The sequence below is a fragment of the Podarcis melisellensis genome (assembly GCF_964234715.1).
Source record: "Podarcis melisellensis genome assembly, chromosome: W".
NCBI lineage: Eukaryota > Metazoa > Chordata > Lepidosauria > Squamata > Lacertidae > Podarcis > Podarcis melisellensis.
The window spans coordinates 1,633,886-1,650,984 of NC_138535.1; the positions used below are offsets into that span (position 1 = coordinate 1,633,886).

General features: G+C 50.1%; 2 long non-coding RNA genes across 2 annotated transcripts in view; one reads left to right on the plus strand and one right to left on the minus strand.

Moving 5' to 3' along the window:
- LOC309361318 overlaps positions 1-17,099 on the minus strand; it is a 142,701-nt gene that overhangs the window by 36,633 nt on the left and 88,969 nt on the right. The gene's annotated exons all lie outside the window — the stretch shown is intronic.
- On the plus strand, positions 5,666-6,146 carry LOC309361302. The gene is made up of 3 exons (XR_014164411.1): positions 5,666-5,755; positions 5,887-5,924; positions 6,075-6,146. It is a non-coding gene; the product is annotated as an uncharacterized lncRNA (long non-coding RNA).

The window sequence follows — 17,099 nt, forward strand, 5'->3', positions numbered from 1 at the left end:
GATTCATGACTCTGAAGGTAAACATAGAGAATCAGAGTCTGAGGGGGAGGAAAGTTCAGATAAGAGCTCTCAAGAAAGTGGAATTAGCCAGAGACCAGTTGCTAAGCAACAAAAGAGAGGTCGTAGTTCTGAAGAGGAAAGTGGGTCAGAAGAAAAATTTTCTCCCAGAAGATCTAAAAGACAAAACAAAGGAGTGCCTCCAGTGCGTTTTTCTCCTGATACTGCAAATGTTTTTAGTGTGATTGCAGAACCCAAGAGTTTTCAGGAGGTGTTAAAGTTACCAAAAGAGGAGGCAGAGCACTGGAAACAGGCAATGGAGGAAGAGATGTCCTCTCTGAATGAGCACAAGGTTTTTACACCAGTAGCAGCGCCTGAGGGGGCAAAGATTGTAGGCTGCAGGTGGGTGTACAAACTTAAACCTCTGGTGACAGGAGAGTACAAATACAAAGCTCGTTTAGTGGCACAAGGATACTCTCAGAGGCCTGGAAAAGATTATGACGAGACTTTTTCCCCTACTGCTAAGGCGGACAGTGTAAGGCTGATTCTAACGCTTGGAGCAAAGAGAAAACTCCTGTTAAACCATTTTGATATCCAGACTGCATATTTACATGCATCAATATCAGAAGACCTGTATCTAGCCGAACCGCCTGGTTATGAGACAGGTTCCAATAGAGTGTTGAAATTAAACAAAGCTCTATATGGTCTCAAACAGGCTGCAAGATCTTGGAACAAATGTTTCCATGAGGCCTTAGTGTCATTTGGTTTCAAGCAGAGTACAGCTGACAATTGTGTTTATGTACGTGGTACAGGCAGTGATCAAGAGTTTTGTCTGATTTATGTAGATGATGTATTGTATGCCTGCAAAACAGATAAACAAACTAAGAGGTTTGCCAAACAATTGTCCAGTAAGTTCAACGTGAAAGACTTAGGCCCGGTTAGGACATATCTAGGGTTGGAAGTGTGCTGGGCCCAAGATGGCAGCTGCCCAATTAGTCAGCAGAACAAAATTAAACAACTACTGACTACATACAGAATGCAGGTTTGCAAAGGGGCAGTGGTGCCTATGGATCCAGGTTTCATAAAAACACTTCATACAGATGAGAGTCCTGAATTTGAACATCCTGATGTATATCATTCTGTAATTGGAAGTTTATTGTATCTAGCACAGTGGTCCAGACCTGATATTAGTTATGCAGTAGGCATATTAAGTAGATTGGTCTCAAAACCCACACTAAATGCCTGGAAAGGGGTAAAACAAGTTCTGAGGTATCTCAAACAGACAATTGGCTATATGTTACAATTAAATTCTTCAGAGGATGAAATGTTGAGTTGCTACTGTGATAGTGATTGGGGAAATTTGCCAGATAGAAAATCTGTCACAGGACTAGTCATAATGGTCGGTGGAGCTTTAATCAGCTGGCGGTCACGCAAGCAAGACGTTGTAAGTGTGTCATCAACGGAATCAGAGTACGCCGCATTGAGTGAATTGTGCAACGAGGTGATTTATTTCAAGCATTTGTTAGCAGATTTAAATGTAAATTGTGGAGAATCAGTACAAGTTTACATTGATAATCAAGCTTGTATAACTTTAAGTAAAACAGAGGGTTTCAAATCACGTTCTAAACATATCTCTGTAAAATACCAAAATGTGCGTTGCTGTGTACAAGACAATATAATCACCTGTACTTATGTATCAAGTGAAGAAAATGTAGCAGATGTATTAACTAAACCATTGGCAAAGATAAAGAACAAGCAAATGTGCAAGGGTTTAGGTTTGCTGGAAAAATGATCTTCTACATAGGTGTATTTGATGTTAATTGTCCAGCAGAATCTGTGAGGGGGTGTTCAGTTTCTGTTAATTGATTCTCATGGGAAACTTGCAGATTCTGGCTTCAAACAATTAACTCAAGGCAGTGTCAATTTACTCTTGGCAGAAAGCCCAGGTCAGCTTGACCTAGAAACTGCTTACTCTGATTGGTTAGCGACCAGCATTCAACTCTTAACTAGGGATTGCTAGCTCAGTTTGATGTGAGGTGTGTTAGGAGTAGAAGTGCTGTGTATGGTTTTGAGAGAGAGAGAAAGAGCGGATTTGCTTTGCTTTTATTTGTATGCAGAAACTCTGCTGGTTTTATTTTTCCTTTTAATAAATCCTGTAAATAGTTATTCTGAGTCTAGCTGACTAGTCATTTCCACCGCAACTAGCTTCTTCGCTGTGCAGGAAAACTCTGCTACGTTTGGGCTAAAGCCATTAGAGCTATGCCTGACACTTCAAAGTTCCAAGATGAAGAGGCTACAAGAGCACCAGTTGTGGGTCAAGCTGGAAAAGTGCCAATTTCACGCCAGAGAAGTGGAATTTCTGGGATACAGGTTGTCGGACAGAGGCCTAGCCATGGACCCCGGCAAGGTGCAGGAGGTGCTGGAATGGAAGGCCCCCAAAACCCGGAAGGATGTGCAGAGGTTCCTCGGGTTCAGCAACTTCTACCGGAAGTTCATCAAGAACTTCGCCCACTTGACCGCACCCATCACGGATTGTCTCAGTAGCAAAAAGAAGTTCGTCTGGACGGAAAGTGCCCAACGATCCTTCGAAAGGCTAAAGAAGGCGTTCGCCTCGGAGGAACAGCTCCTGCACGTGGATCTGCAGAAGCCGATGAGGCTGGAGACCGATGCATCAGACAGAGCGATAGGAGCGGTGTTGCTGCAGCCGGGACTAAGCCAACACACCTGGAGGCCGTGTGCCTTCTTCTCACGGAAACTGAACAAATCGGAACAGAACTACACGGTGTATGATCGTGAACTGTTAGCCATTTATGCAGCATTTCGGCAGTGGAGACATCTCCTAATAGGGGCTCAGCACAAGATTCAGGTTTGCACTGATCACAAGAACTTGGAATATTGGAGAACAGCTCGAGTCCTCAACCAGAGACAGATTCGATGGGCACAGGAGTTCTCCAAGTTCTTCTTTGAGATCAAGTACGTGCCGGGAGAAGAGAACGTGAGGGCAGACGCGCTTTCCCGGAAGCCGGAGTACACGGAAGGAGAAGGGCCGCCGGAAGCTCGACACGTGTTCCCAGAGGAACGATGGGTTTGTGGGGGAGCGTTGGTTGGGAAACGAGAACTAACTGAGCTGATTCGCCAGGACCAATTCGCCCAAACCAGAATCAGGGAACTCAGGGGAACTGGGGGAGACCGGGGAGGCTTTGAGGAAAGGGAAGGACTGCTGTATTACAAAGGAGCAATGTATGTGCCCAGGGAGGCCTTGCGGGAAAGGGTGCTCAAACAGCTTCACGACAACCCAACAGCGGGGTACTTTGGGCAACACAAAACTATGTTACTGGTCACCAGGGAGTTTTGGTGGCCAAGGGTGAGGGAAGATGTAAGAGAGTATGTACGGGGGTGTGACCGCTGCCAAAGGGCCAAGGGAGAGCGGGCAGCCCCGGCAGGGCTACTGGAACCCTTACCCACGCCGGGAAGACCCTGGGAGGTGGTGTCTACCGACTTCATGACTGATTTACCCAAATCCAGAGGTAAGACAGCAGTCAAGGTAGTAGTAGATCTGCTAACCAAAATGTGCCATTTTATAGCGTGCTCTCATGCAGTGACAGCAGAGGAAACCGCCCAGTTGTTCGTGAATCACATCTTTAGGTTGCATGGGGCTCCTTCGAGGGTTATCTCGGATCGAGGGAAACAATTTACCTCGAGGTTCTGGAGGAGGCTTATGAACTTATTGCAGGTGGAGGTGGGATTCTCGACAGCGAGGCACCCGGAGACTAACGGGCAAGCAGAGAGGGCGAACAGCATTTTACAGCAATATCTACGCTGTTACGTCAACGAGAGACAGAGCGATTGGGTAGAAAAGCTAGCACTGGCAGAGTTTGTGTATAACAACGCGGAGCATGTGTCCACGGGGATGAGCCCGTTCTTGGCTAATTATGGGTGTCACCCCAGGGCCTTTCCCGGGAGAGGGGAGGAAGGGTGGAGCGTGCCCGCCGCAGAGCACTTCGTGGAAGAAATGGAAGCCCTGCACCAGCAGCTTAAGATGAATCTGGAAAGGGCAAAGGAGGCGTACAAGAGACAAGCAGACAAAGATCGCCGGGAAGGGGAGACCATTAGGGTGGGGGACCGGATGTGGTTATCCACACAAGGCTTACCCTTCAAGGGCGGGTGTAAGAAACTGACGCCAAGACGTCTGGGACCATTTGAGGTGACACACCAAGTGAACCCGGTGGCTTTCCGGCTCAAGTTGCCAGACAGCATGAAAATCCACCCGGTATTTCATAAGTCACTGCTCTCACCGTACAGAGGGGAGCGGAGGGTCTGGGGGGTAGGAGGGGAAGGGCTCACACACCCGCAACTGGAAGAGAGGGAACGCCACCACCAGGTAATGGAGATCCTGGATTCGCGCTGGCGAGTGCGGCAGGTGGACTACCTAGTGGCTTGGGAGGGGGAACCCGAGTCAGAAAACACGTGGGTTCCCGCGGGGGAAGTAGATGATGGATATCTGGTGGAAGAGTTCCACAACAGGTATCCGAGGAAGCCCAAACCCCTTGAGAGATTCTGGGAGGAGCAATTTGCCACCACCGATGAGGAGGAGGAGGATTTCGTGGGTTTTCCTGCTTCCCAGGAGGAAGGAGGAGAATCGTCAGGAGAGGAGGAATCAGATTGGGAAGCCCCTCCCGTGAGAAATCGGAGCGGGTGGGAAGCGGGGTTTGAGTCCTCGGACGACGACAGCAGCTCCTTTCGGGGGTTCCCTGCATCGTCGGCTGAAGAAGGGGACAGGGTCCCGTCACAGGGTCAGGCCGGGGTGGAGGGGGTCCTGGGAGGGTGGTGGATGTCAGGGAACTGACATCAGAGCGAGAAGCGGAGGCAGGGCTCCAGAGCGACGCAGGAGAGGGGACCAGCATGGGGGAAGGAATTCAGCGAAACACCAATAGAGAAGAGAGGGAGATGGAGGAATTGGTGACAGGGCTCCAAGACCCTTCACCCGAAACTAGTGGAGAGAGCGCTGGCACGCCCCTGCCTTCCCCTTACTTGCACAGACGCGTTCCGTGCAGGGAACATAGGAGGAGACTCGGGGTCAAACAGCTTTTATGCTGGAAGAGGTTCAAGAAACGCCCACTGACGGATTCTGCAAGTGACTAACAGGTCACGGAGGGCGAGCTCTGACCCTAAGCATGGTTGGGCAAGCAAACTAACTAAACCAAAGGCAATTTACGCACAAGTAACCCCTCACAACCATTACAGCAAACAATGTGGTGACAGAGGAATTTAAGATCGAAAAACGGACACGACAAGACTGCCCAATTTCCCCATTGCTCTTTATTTCGGTCCTTGAGGTTTTGCTAAATATGATCTGAAGGAGTGTCCCAACAGGCACGTCCCCAAGCGGTAACTCCGGGGGGACGTCCTAGTTGACGTGCATCAGCAGGACTCTCCCTATTGGTGGTTAACCCTTACCGGTCTTCAAGCAAGCGGGCTGAAGCCGGTTAGTTGTTAGGACCAATGCCTAAGCCAATACCGCTCAATTCCTGTAATCAATAAAGTTGTGGCCTAATTCGACCCATTAACCCGAATTCTTGTGTCTCGTGTCTTTATTTCTGAGGGGGGAGGGGGGAACTCGCCATGCAACAACAACAACAACAACAAGGTCTGCCCCTCTCCTTCTCTTCTAGGTTCAGGAGACTGAGGGACATGGCAGCCCGCAAGAAGAAGGGGACCCACAAAGTCCCCCAGAAGTCCAGGGCTGCTGGGGGCCCACGTGAGCAAATGCTTCCTTTTCATTTTGGAGCGTAAGGAGGGGTGGCCTTAATGCTCTAATCCTCAACTGTGGAAAATAAGTAGAAATGAACTAACCTGCCCCCATGTCCTTTCCTTCTTCTCTTGTTGCAGATGGTTCAGAGACTGGCAGGGTCTGGGCATCGCCTGTGGTTAGTATTTGAGAAAACAGCACAGTACATACGAAATCCCTCACCCCCACCCCCCCATCCACCAGTGCTGTTTGTACCCCCATTTTGGCGGTCTCAGATGCAGAGAAGCCCTCCTGCCATGAACTGACAGCCTGACTCTTGCCATTCCAGCAACTGGAGAAGGATGAGATGTTCCCCTCCTGCGTGCTGGCCACTTGCTCGGAGGCCCACCAGAGAGAAAAGCACAGGTTGAGGTACTCCAAAAAGATGGCCGTCAAGGCAATTGCGGTGAGTGAGGTATCCAGGGGGTACCTGGATGAGGTATCCAGGGGTGAGGTGGGCAGGAGAGCTGGGGATGGGATTTGGGGGATGCTGGGCAGAAGGAAGGCCTGGCGGGGTCTGGCCAAGAGAAGGGTTGTGCAGGCATTTGGCATTAAATTGCCAATTCCTGCACTGAGTTTGGGGTTGGAGGAATCCACCTGATGTCCATAGGAAACTGACGTTTTCCCCCTCCGCCCTCTGTTCTCTATCAGGATCTCATGGCACGGATTGCGTGCTTTACGCAGCCTGAATTGGTCCTTGCTACGGCACTGGAATCCCTTTACTAACTGAGGTATACTGGGTTTTTTGAGCTTGACAAGGAGCTGGGGGGGGGGAGCAAAATGTGGAAAGGTGTTTCCACCTGCTTCCCTCTCGAGCCGGGCGAGTATGAAACCCAGGAAATTTAAGGGACATCATCAATCCGGGACAGCAGCAGGAAATGGCGCTGGGATAAGGGAGTTTCCCGCCAAATAAGGGACGGTTGACAGCTATGCCAGACCTTGCCACTTCAGTGAATTACAGTGGTAACTCTGGTGACGTACTTAGTGTGAGGAGAACCTGAGCTTTCAAGGTTAAACAGCTCAGAGTGTACGCCCTGTCTACTATTTGGGAGGGGGGAGATTCTGCGTCATATCCGAGAGTCTCCAGACTTTGTTCTTTTTCTCTACTTTCGCTTTTGAGGAGAGTGGACGTGTTTTCACGATGCTGTTCAACAATGGATAGTTTCTGCTTAAATAAAACTGCTTTTTGCTGCTAAGATCCTGAGTGGACTTTATTTAAGCACACTGAAGGAAAGCACTTGAGTTTGCAGCTTTCTCTGACCGCTGCTGGTCTCTGCGTGTTGCTCAGAGCCTTTGGAATGTGGCCTTTGAAGTCCAGAGCCCTGGCCGGTAGCTGCGCAGCCGAAGCAGGCTGGACGCCAAGGCTTATCTGAGCAATAAATCTTCTTCACTTAGTTCGTTCCAGAGGTCCGTTCTTAACCTGAATCACCACTTTAGCTAATGGGGCCTCTCGCTGCTGCCGTGCTGCCGGAGCACAATTTCTGTTCTCATCCTGAAGCAAAGTTCTTAACCCGAGATACTATTTCTGGGTTAGCGGAGTCTGTAACCTGAAGCGTATGTAACCCAAGGTACCACTGTAGATTGAAATAATTGCTTAGAATTTCTTGAGTTTTTTTGCGTTCAAAAAGCTTTATTTATGCAGCAACTATTTACAGGATGAGTGAAGAAGTGAGAGAAAATAGAAGATATATTCTCTAGAGATAATTTCGAAACAGCTCAGCTTTTAGGGGTGGGATTAACTAAGACCTAGAGCCTTGCAAGGAATGCGGGTGGCGCTGTGGGTTAAACCACAGAGCCTAGGACTTGCCAATCAGAAGGTCGACGGTTCGAATCCCCGCGACGGGGTGAGCTCCCGTTGCTTGGTCCCTGCTCCTGCCAACCTAGCAGTTCGAAAGCACGTCAAAGTGCAAGTAGATAAATAGGTACCGCTTTGGTGGGAAGGTAAACGGCGTTTGCGTGTCAAGACCCCGCAGCCACCCCCTCGTTGGAAATAACTCACACAAGGACACAGATATTAGGTTTATGTTATTGGGCAAATTTTGGCCACAACTTTATTGAATTACAGAATGTGAGCGGTATTGGCTTAGGCATTGATTGGACCTGACTATATCTGACTCCTGCCCATTGTGCAGGAAGTCCAGTAAGGGTAAGCCACCGGTAGGGGGAGCCCTGTCGATGCAAACCAACTCAAGCTTCCCCTGGTGTTCCCGTCGGGGTCGTGTCAAGGCCCTAGCCCCCAGCCGGGCTTCAGACTAGATCAACACCCCTGGATTCCTTTAACGGAATGCCCTTAATCATGGAGGGGCAGTTGATGGCCACACCTCCCCTCCCCCACACAAGGTCAAACAATGCCTAACCGCCACAAGAGCCCAAAGGCTCACATCTGTAGCCAATGCCTCAAGCCCTCTGCAATATCAGCCAGCCATATATCATGTAGAGTGTGGTGGTTAAAGGGTTAACCTTCTGTGCTTTGAGTCTGAGGGAAGGGCTTCTACGGGAAGTCAGCCAGGATGTTTCATCACAGTTCTTTGTTCTTTGTTCTGTGAAAGTTGGTTTCGATTTCAGTCGGAGTTGTGCTTTGAGATGTCTGAATTTTCTGGTGGACTGATTTACTGCTTGGCATGTAAATAAAAGCTTCTTAGATTAGAAGAACCGTATCTCTGGACTGTTTTACTCCCTGTTTTTCTTCACGGAAGCAACGTCGCTGCAGCTCTGCTATTTCCTGCCTTAGGTTTTCCCCAGAAGATTGCACTGAGCAGTGTTTTGTGCACAGGGAAAGCGCACTGGACAGGCAGAAGTCCAAGAGGTTATGGGTCAGTGGTCATTTGGTTGCTACGTGATGAGAAGGGAGTGCAAGGAGACGCTGTGCCAGCTAGATCTCCTGCCATGACTACAAAGGCAGTTATAAGAGCGCTGGAGAAGAATGGAGCCGATGTCTTTCCGGATGCCCGGTTGGCAAGAATGAGTGAGTACTCTAGCCACGAAAGGGAAGGGGAAAAGATGGCTCATTCCTTTGAGAGACTAAATGGACAAAATTGGCTTGAGTGGTCTTTTCAGATGGAATACCTGTTAGTGGGGGAACAGCTATGGCAGTTTGTGCTACCCCCACAGCCCGAAGCTGGGAAAGCTAAGGCAAAGATGGCTGCAGTCCAAAATGAGATGGAGCAGCGTGTGATGAGCATTCTTGAAGAAAGCGTTGAGGCTTGTCTTTTGCCAGCCCTGGAGTGTGTGTCCTGGAGTGTGTCAAAGAGCCAAGGGCCGCTTGGGAATCCCTCCGGAAAGCTTGTGAGGCAGGAGTGGGAGGCAAGGGCCGAGAGATGGCTGATGTGACACCAGAAGGGGCAAAGTCGTGCTCTGAGAGGGCAGTGAGTCCAGTGAGCCATGTGAGCCAAGATGGCGCTGGCCAGAGCCTTGTGAGCTCATCGGAGGCTGAGAGGAGCCTTGTGCCCCCAGAGGGGGGTGAAGGGACCGTTGCTGCGGCTGGTGCTGTTTCTGTGCCCGAAAGCTGTTTGGATGCTTCGATACAGCTGTGTGAGGAGAAAGGAGAGAGGCTGAGAGCTAAGAGGACAGCAGTGACAAGCTGTTCCTCGGGCTGTTTTTCTGGAAGCCCTGCGCCCAGCAAGGGGGGGGGGGGGGCAGTCAGCAGTGAAAACTCTGAGAAGCCTTTTTCTCCAAAAGTCTCCAAGTGCTGTTTACGCCGTGAGCCGGAGTCTGGCTGTGGAAAGCTTTGTGCTGCTAGAGTTCCCAAGGTCGCACAGCTGGGAAAGATGCTGATAACGGGCGGTTATCAGGTTGAGCAGAGGTCCTGTCACCATGACAACTAGGAGAGCTGCAACTACGGTAGCTGTGAAGGCCGTTGGCAAGTCCCCCAACCGGGGGGGGGGGGAGGAGTGTTTCTGTGGCAACCGTGCCGGACATCTACAAAGGCCCCAGCCAGGGGGACAGTCGGGGGAAGAGCTTTGCCATGGCAGTTCTTCAGGAATGTCAACAACCAGCCACACTCACTGTTGTGATTGACAGTGGAGCGGCGAACACTTTGGTTCCCTCTTCTGACTTTTTGAGGAACTGCAGGAAAGTGAAAACTGCTCGATATGTTACGTTAGCTGATGGAACTAGAAGACAGCTCACCCAGTCTGGGACACTTTATTGTTCCTTTCTTAAACATGAAGTGCAAGCTTATGTTGTACCGGAGGTAGCTAATTGTCTGCTAAATGTGTCTGATCTAATTGCTGCCAATTTCTGTGTGTCTTTTGCAGGTAACAAATGTGTTTTTTACAGGAACGGTGAAGAGCTGTACACAGTGGAATCCAGAAACAATTTGTTTATTGTAGGGATGCCGGTTGCTACTGAGGATGCCACTGAAGATGCAAGGGTGCAATGTGTGAATGTAGCACCCCATAGTGGTTGTGCCCATCTCTGGCACAGACGATTTGCTCATTTGGTTTGGGGGTATGTTAAGAAAGCCCCGGAACTGACAGAAGGGTGCAAATTTAAGGCTTGTGACAAATTCTTGGATTGTCGAGCTTGTAAACAATCAAAAGTTGTCACATGCTCTTATCCCAAGTCAGAGAGGAAGTCCACTCAACCTTTTGAGTTAGTGCATGCAGATTTGTGTGGCCCAATGTCAGTTGAGTCGTTGGGAGGTTCAAAATATGCACTTCTCATTGATGATTTTTCTAGATCTGCTTGGGCTTTTTGTTTGCGAACCAAGGGGGAGGCTGCTGGGTTGATCAAGGATTGGATCACTGCAGTTGAGGTGACCTTCTCCACCAAGGTGAGAAACTTTCAGAGTGACCGTGGGGCGGGGTTTACTGGTTCTGCTTTGCATAATTTCTTCAGAGAGAAGGGGATAAGCCACCGTTTGACAGCTCCTTATAGTCCACAGCAGAATGGAATTGCGGAAAGAAAAAACAGGACTATTCAGGAGGGAGTGTCAGCCATCTTGTATGATGCAGGGCTACCCCAGCGCTATTGGGTGGAAGCCTGGAAGTTTATTGTGTTCACACAGAACAGAGTGTACCATTCAAGTGTAGGGAACACACCCTATTTTCTGCTGCATGGTAAGAAACCCAAGGTGCATTACCTTCGTGTGTTTGGTTGTGAGGCCTGGGTTCTTATTCCAAAGGCTCTATGCAGGAAGGGTGAGCCAAGATCCAAGAAAATGATCTTTGTGGGGTATGAGCCTGGCTCAAAGGCTTGGAGGTTCACGTACCCAAGTGGGAACCAGTCCAGACTGGTGATCAGCAATAGTGCTGAGTTCTGTGAACAGGCTGGTTGGTCACCTCTGCATGCTAATCCAGACGTGCTTTCGCAGCAGTTCTATGACTCAGACGGTGAGGAGGAAGAGGAACTTGTTGCTGGGGACCAAGGTCCGGAGCAACAGGGTCCGCCGCAGGGACAGAGTCCAAGGCAGGTACAGCTCAGGATCCCTCAGAGGGGGGAACCTAGAACACCTCCTCCAACAGCTGTTAAGTCTGAGCCAAAGAGTGAGCCTTCCTCACCTGCTGGACCGGCTGTGAGGCCCCAAAAGCGCAGCAGGTCAGAGGGGGAAGTCACTGACACTGAAGATGATTTAGCTGGACCTAGTGGGTCAGAAGGAACACCTGGGTTCACGCTGAGAAGGTCAGCAAGGTCAACCAAAGGGAAGCCACCTGATAGGTTCGAAGCTACTGGTGTGTGGGTTGGTGTGGCTAGGTGTGAACCTGAATCCTTCAAGGATGTTCAGAATTTGCCTCAGGAAGAAGCCAGCAAATGGCATGAGGCGATGCAGAAGGAGATGAGATCCATGGAAGATATAGGTGTGTTCTCACTCACAGAGTTGCTACCGGGCAAACAAGCTGTGAGTTGCAGATGGGTTTACCGCCTTAAACCCACAGAAGCTGGAGAACCACAATATAAAGCTAGATTAGTTGCCCGTGGGCTCACCCAGAGGAAAGGGATTCACCTCATGGAAGTGTATTCGCCTAGGAGTGAAACGCTACGGATGCTTCTAGCTGTTGCTGCACAGAGAGGTTGGAAGGTAAACGACTTTGCTGTGGATATTGCCTACCTGAATTCAGATCTCCAGGAGGAGCTGTACATGCTTCCTCCTCCAGGGTTTGAGATCATGAGGCAAGGCATTGTGTGGCGATTGCACAAATCCATCTATGGGTTACGTCAATCTGCCAGAAACTGGAATATGTGCTCGAATGAAGCTTTGGAAGAGCTAGGTTTTAAAAGAAGTGTTGCTGATAGTTGTCTTTACCTGAAAGGATCAGGTGCGACACAGGAAATTGTGCAGGTCTATGTTGATGACCTGTTATATTTCACTGTGACAGGTAAACAGGTAGAGAACTTTGCTAGGGAGCTTGGTAAACAGTTCAAGCTCAAGCAGCTTGGAGCTGTTAAGACTTATCTGGGCGTGGATGTTTTTAGGACACAAGATGGAGGTTTCTTGCTCAGCCAGAGAGGCAAAATTGAGCAACTGCTTCAAAAGTTCAGGATGAGCGATTGTGCAGGTGTCAGAAGCCCTATGGAGACTAGTTATGTAAAGGATAGTCAGCAAGTAGAACGCACTATGTTCGAAAATGCTGAAGTCTTTCAGTCAGCTCTAGGAGGTTTGCTGTATTTGTCCCAGTGTTGCAGACCAGACATAGCGTTTGCTATCAATCTGCTCAGCAGGGAGGCTTCAAATCCTAGTGTGCAGGCCTGAAATGGCATCAAGAGAGTTCTGCGGTATCTACAGGAAACCAAAGACTTTTGTCTTAAGTTGTCAGCGCAGGGTGAGGTCAAGCTGACCTGTTAGGTGGACTTGGACTGGGCTAATCTTCAGGATCGCAAGTCCGCGTGTAGCCTAGTGGTGAAGTTTGGGAACTCAGTAGTTGGGTGGAGGTCCAGGAAGCAGAGCCTCATTGCGCTCTCATCCACTGAAGCTGAGTTCAGTGCTCTTTCTGAAGTGTGCAGAGAGTTAGAGTTCTATGCCTGTTTGGTCCAGGAACTCTGTGGAGAGAATTGTTTGCCCATAGTTGTCCACGAAGACAATCAACCGTGTCTCAAATTGGCCGAGACGGGGCAATTCAAGGCTAGGACCAAACACCTAGACATTCGCTTTCAGAATGTGTGTCAGAGTGTTCAGGAGGGGTTAGTTGCGCTGAAGTACTGTCCCTCCGCCAAGAACCTCGTTGATGGGTTCACAAAACCACTCACCTTCCAGAGGCATGGAGAGTTCTGCGAGGGTCTGGGTTTGGGATGTGTTTCCCCTCAGACGCGAAGCAAGAGGGGGTGTAGAGTGCGGTGGTTAAAGGGTTAACCTTCTGTACTTTGAGTCTGAGGGAAGGGCTTCTATGGGAAGTCAGCCAGGATGTTACGTCACAGTTCTTTGTTCTTTGTTCTGTGAAAGTTGGTTTCGATTTCAGTCGGAGTTGTGCTTTGAGCCGGAGAAGATGTCTGAATTTTCTGGTGGACTGATTTACTGCTTGGCATGTAAATAAACGCTTCTTAGATTAGAAGAACCGTGTCTCTGGACTCTTTTACTCCCTGTTTTTCTTCACGGAGGCAACATCGCTGCAGCTCTGCTATTACCTGCCATAGGTGAAGTTTCCCCCAGAAGATTGCACTGAGCAGTGTTTTGTGCACAGGGAAAGTGCACTGGACAGGCAGAAGTTCAAGATATCATTCCTCCAATCGGAAAGATGCACGCCATCGTCGCAAAATAAGGTCATTTTGCTGAAAACAATGGAAGGGTGCAGGATCTGTGAAGTTAAGATGGCGTCCGGCACGTTCCTTCTGCGCCACTGTGCTTCTGTGCCGATAGAAAAACTCATTAGCTCTCTTAGCATAGTCCCAGCAGAGTTTAGGCAGCGGGAGAAACTGTTGCCGTGTGTGGATAATAAATCAGACTGCAAGCTTCTCGCTTATCTCCAACAGTCTTTTATTGTGTAGAAAAACATCGTAAATCAGCCCGGCGAAAGAGCAGGCATCCCTTCGCCTCTTCAGTCAAAAACGAAAGAGAACTCACACAAAGGAAGATTCCCGTATGTGAACATAACCACGCCTCAGAATGTGAGACGTCACTCAGAACTGTTTAACCCTGTAAGTTCTGATTCTCCTCACACCCCCTCTTGTCTCGCATCCTGAGGGAAACTGTGAGTATAACTCTCCCCAAACTCAACCCTTCACAGTGTTGGACTCCACGGGCGTTCTGACCTCTGCACAGTCAGACATCCGAAACTTCCTGCCAAGCTCTTTGGCAAAAACTTGCACCTGTCTATCTGTTTGTGCACAGCTCTCGGCCTGTTTGCCCTCTGGCAGCTTCGTGGTCGAGCCCACATTTAAAGACCTCATTGAGTTCAACTCCTTTCCCATTGCCTCTTGCCCCTTTCTGGCTTCTGTCTCAGGCAACTGTTGAACCTCCTCAAAACTCCCAGGTTCGCACTGTGCGAAACCAACCCACGCGCTGGTAACCTGAAACCTCTCAGGTGGTACCCCCTTTGTGGTGCGTGCGGAACGTCTGAGCACTGTCTCAGGTGCCCCCTCTGACCCACTGGGGCCAGCAAGTGTGTCACTGGTACCAGAAGACTCCCCGTCTGACTTACTGCGTCTTCGGGCCTTCTGCACTTTGCTAACGGGAGATGAAGGCTCACTCTTGGGCTCTCTTTTAACAACCTGTGGAGATGCCCAACCCTGTTCTTGACCCTGGTCAGAGACCTGGTCCTCATCAACAGGTTCAGCTTCTGCATCTCCCTCCTCCTCAGAATCAGACAGCCATTCTGAGAGAACGTCAGGATTCGCATGGATCCTGGACCACCCATTCTGCTCACAGAACTCAGCATTTCTGCTGATTAGAAGCCTGGACTGATCACCTTCTGGATAGGCAAACCTCCACCCTTTTGTCGCAGGCTCGTACCCACAAAAGATCATTTTCCGGGACCTCGGGTCACCTTTCTTTCGTTGAACCTTTGGCACAAGCGCCCAGGCTTCGCAACCAAACACACGGAAGAAATGCACCTTCGGTTTCTTCTGGTGCAGCAAGAAATACGGTGTGTCACCTACAACAGAGCTATAGGACCTGTTCATCGTGAAGTTGGCCGTCCTCCAGGCTTCCGCCCAAAAGCTCTGAGGCAAACCAGAGTCAAACAGTAGAGCGTCAGCTGCTTCAGCCAATGCCCTACTCCTGCGCTCCGCCACGCCACTCTCCTGAGGAGAAGTAGCAACCGTCAACCTGTGACGTATTCCCTTCTGGTGGAAGAAACTCTGCAGAGCAGACCCAGTGAACGCTTCGCCCCGGTCACTCTGAAAGCTCTGCACCTTGGTGGAAAACTGTAGTTCCACCGCTGCAACCCAGTCTTTGATCAGTTGCGCTGCCTCGCTTTGCTCTTTCAGCGAGAAGAACCACCCATTCTGGCTAAAATCATCTGTCAGCGTCAGCACATACCTGGCCCCGCCCAGACTCGGCCTTGGCATGGGACCACTAAGGTCTGTGTGCACAAGCTCAAAAGGCTTTGTGGTTACCCTCTCCGTTCTGGGATAACTGCACCTTTTTACCTTTGCCCTTCTGCATGCCCTACAATCTAGGGATTTACCACATGCTTTCATTTTGCAACGTTCAGTGCATTGGGGCAACTTCTGGATATCTTCCCAACAGCCATGCGACATTCTCCTGTGCCACAAGTGAGCACAAGAATCATGAATGGGAACATTTGCACACTTCGCCTGTGCTGTCTCAGTGTCCCCCTTACCCTCCAGAGGTGTCTCCAGAACAAAGAGGTTGTTCTGACATGCAACACTGACCAGTTGTCTCCCACCCCTGGAAATTGAACAGACATCATTTTCAAAGCAAACCTTATAACCGTCCTGTAAAAGAGAAGATACAGATAAAAGACAACATTTCATCCCAGGCACAATGTAGACCTCCAGCTCCGCCTGTAAAAAAGAAACAAACACATTCCCCACAGTAGTTAAATGTCTCTGTGACCCATCAGCAAAAACGACCGTTTTCCCAGTTGAAACAGCCCTGCAGTTCCACATTTCACCACCAGGTGGCGCTGGCATCAGGTGGTGGCTGGCTCCTGAGTCGATGACCCAACGCAGCATTCTGCCCTCACTGCAGTTGTCCCGTAGCGTTGCCATGGAGGCAGCTAGGTGATAAGAACCGTCCTCACTTCCTGTGTCACGTCCTCCCTTCGCATTCCCACGCTGGCCTCTTCTCCTGGACTGGCTGCCATGGAAACCTGGCTGACTGCCATGGGAAGCGACCTTGGAGACATCCTGCCCGGCCTCTCTGGCTCTCCACGGGCAGGAACGACGCAGATGGTCAACCGACCCACAGATAAAGCAGCGACGAATGGAATAAGCCTGAACTGTGCCCTCTGCTGGCTTGGCCCCCCTCTGCAACCGGCAGGGCTCTCTGTGCCAGCTCGGCCCTCTCTGAGACGGCGTTCCTGTTCGTCACACAAGCGTCCAGTCACATACTGGAGCGTAAGATCTGCAGGATTCATTGATTCCAAAGTTAGACACAAATTGTCATAACTTTTGTCCAAAGAGCTGAGCAAAATATAAACTTTCAGTTCCTCAGTAAAGTTGACTTGCAACAGTCTCAGCTGGTTGAAAACAGAGAGCATCTCAGTCACATGCTGTCTGATGCTATCACCAGGGCGCAGCTTCATCTCAAACAAGCGTCTGGTGGTGTGGATTTTTGCCCCAGCTGTGGTCCTGTGGTGCACTCTCTCTAGTGCCTGGTAGGCCTCATGAGCAGTCTCTAGCCCCTCTACCAAAGGTAGCTGGGAGCCCTCCAAACTGAGCACTATAGCTCCCAGGGCTTTCTGGTTCCTCCTCTGTGAGGCATGGGCAGCTGCTACATCTGCTGCTGCTGCATCGGCTGCAGCTTGCTGTGGGAGCTCTTGGACTGCCCCCCACAGACCCTTGGCTACCAGCCAGGCCTTCAGCTTCCTGCTCCACTCCTCCCAATTTTTGCCATTTAATTTTTCAAAAGGGACGGAGTATGACTCCTGACCGTCTGCCATCTTCTCCCCCGGGGCTGAGCCTACTCACGTAACAGCAGCTCCTCCTGGCACCCGGTCCTGAAGATGAGATCCTCCCCAGCGAGCTTCGCTGCCTCAAACGTTAGGCAGGAGCCCTAACTGGCTTCTCCCACACACACAGGCACGGCGTGGCAACAGCTTCCAAAGCTTGGCTGACTTCCCATAACCTGTGAAGTTAAGATGGCGTCCGGCACATTCCTTCTGCGCCATTGTGCTTCTGTGCCGATAGAAAAACTCATTAGCTCTCTAAGCATAGTCCCAGCAGAGTTTAGGCAGCGGGAGAAACTGTTGCCGTG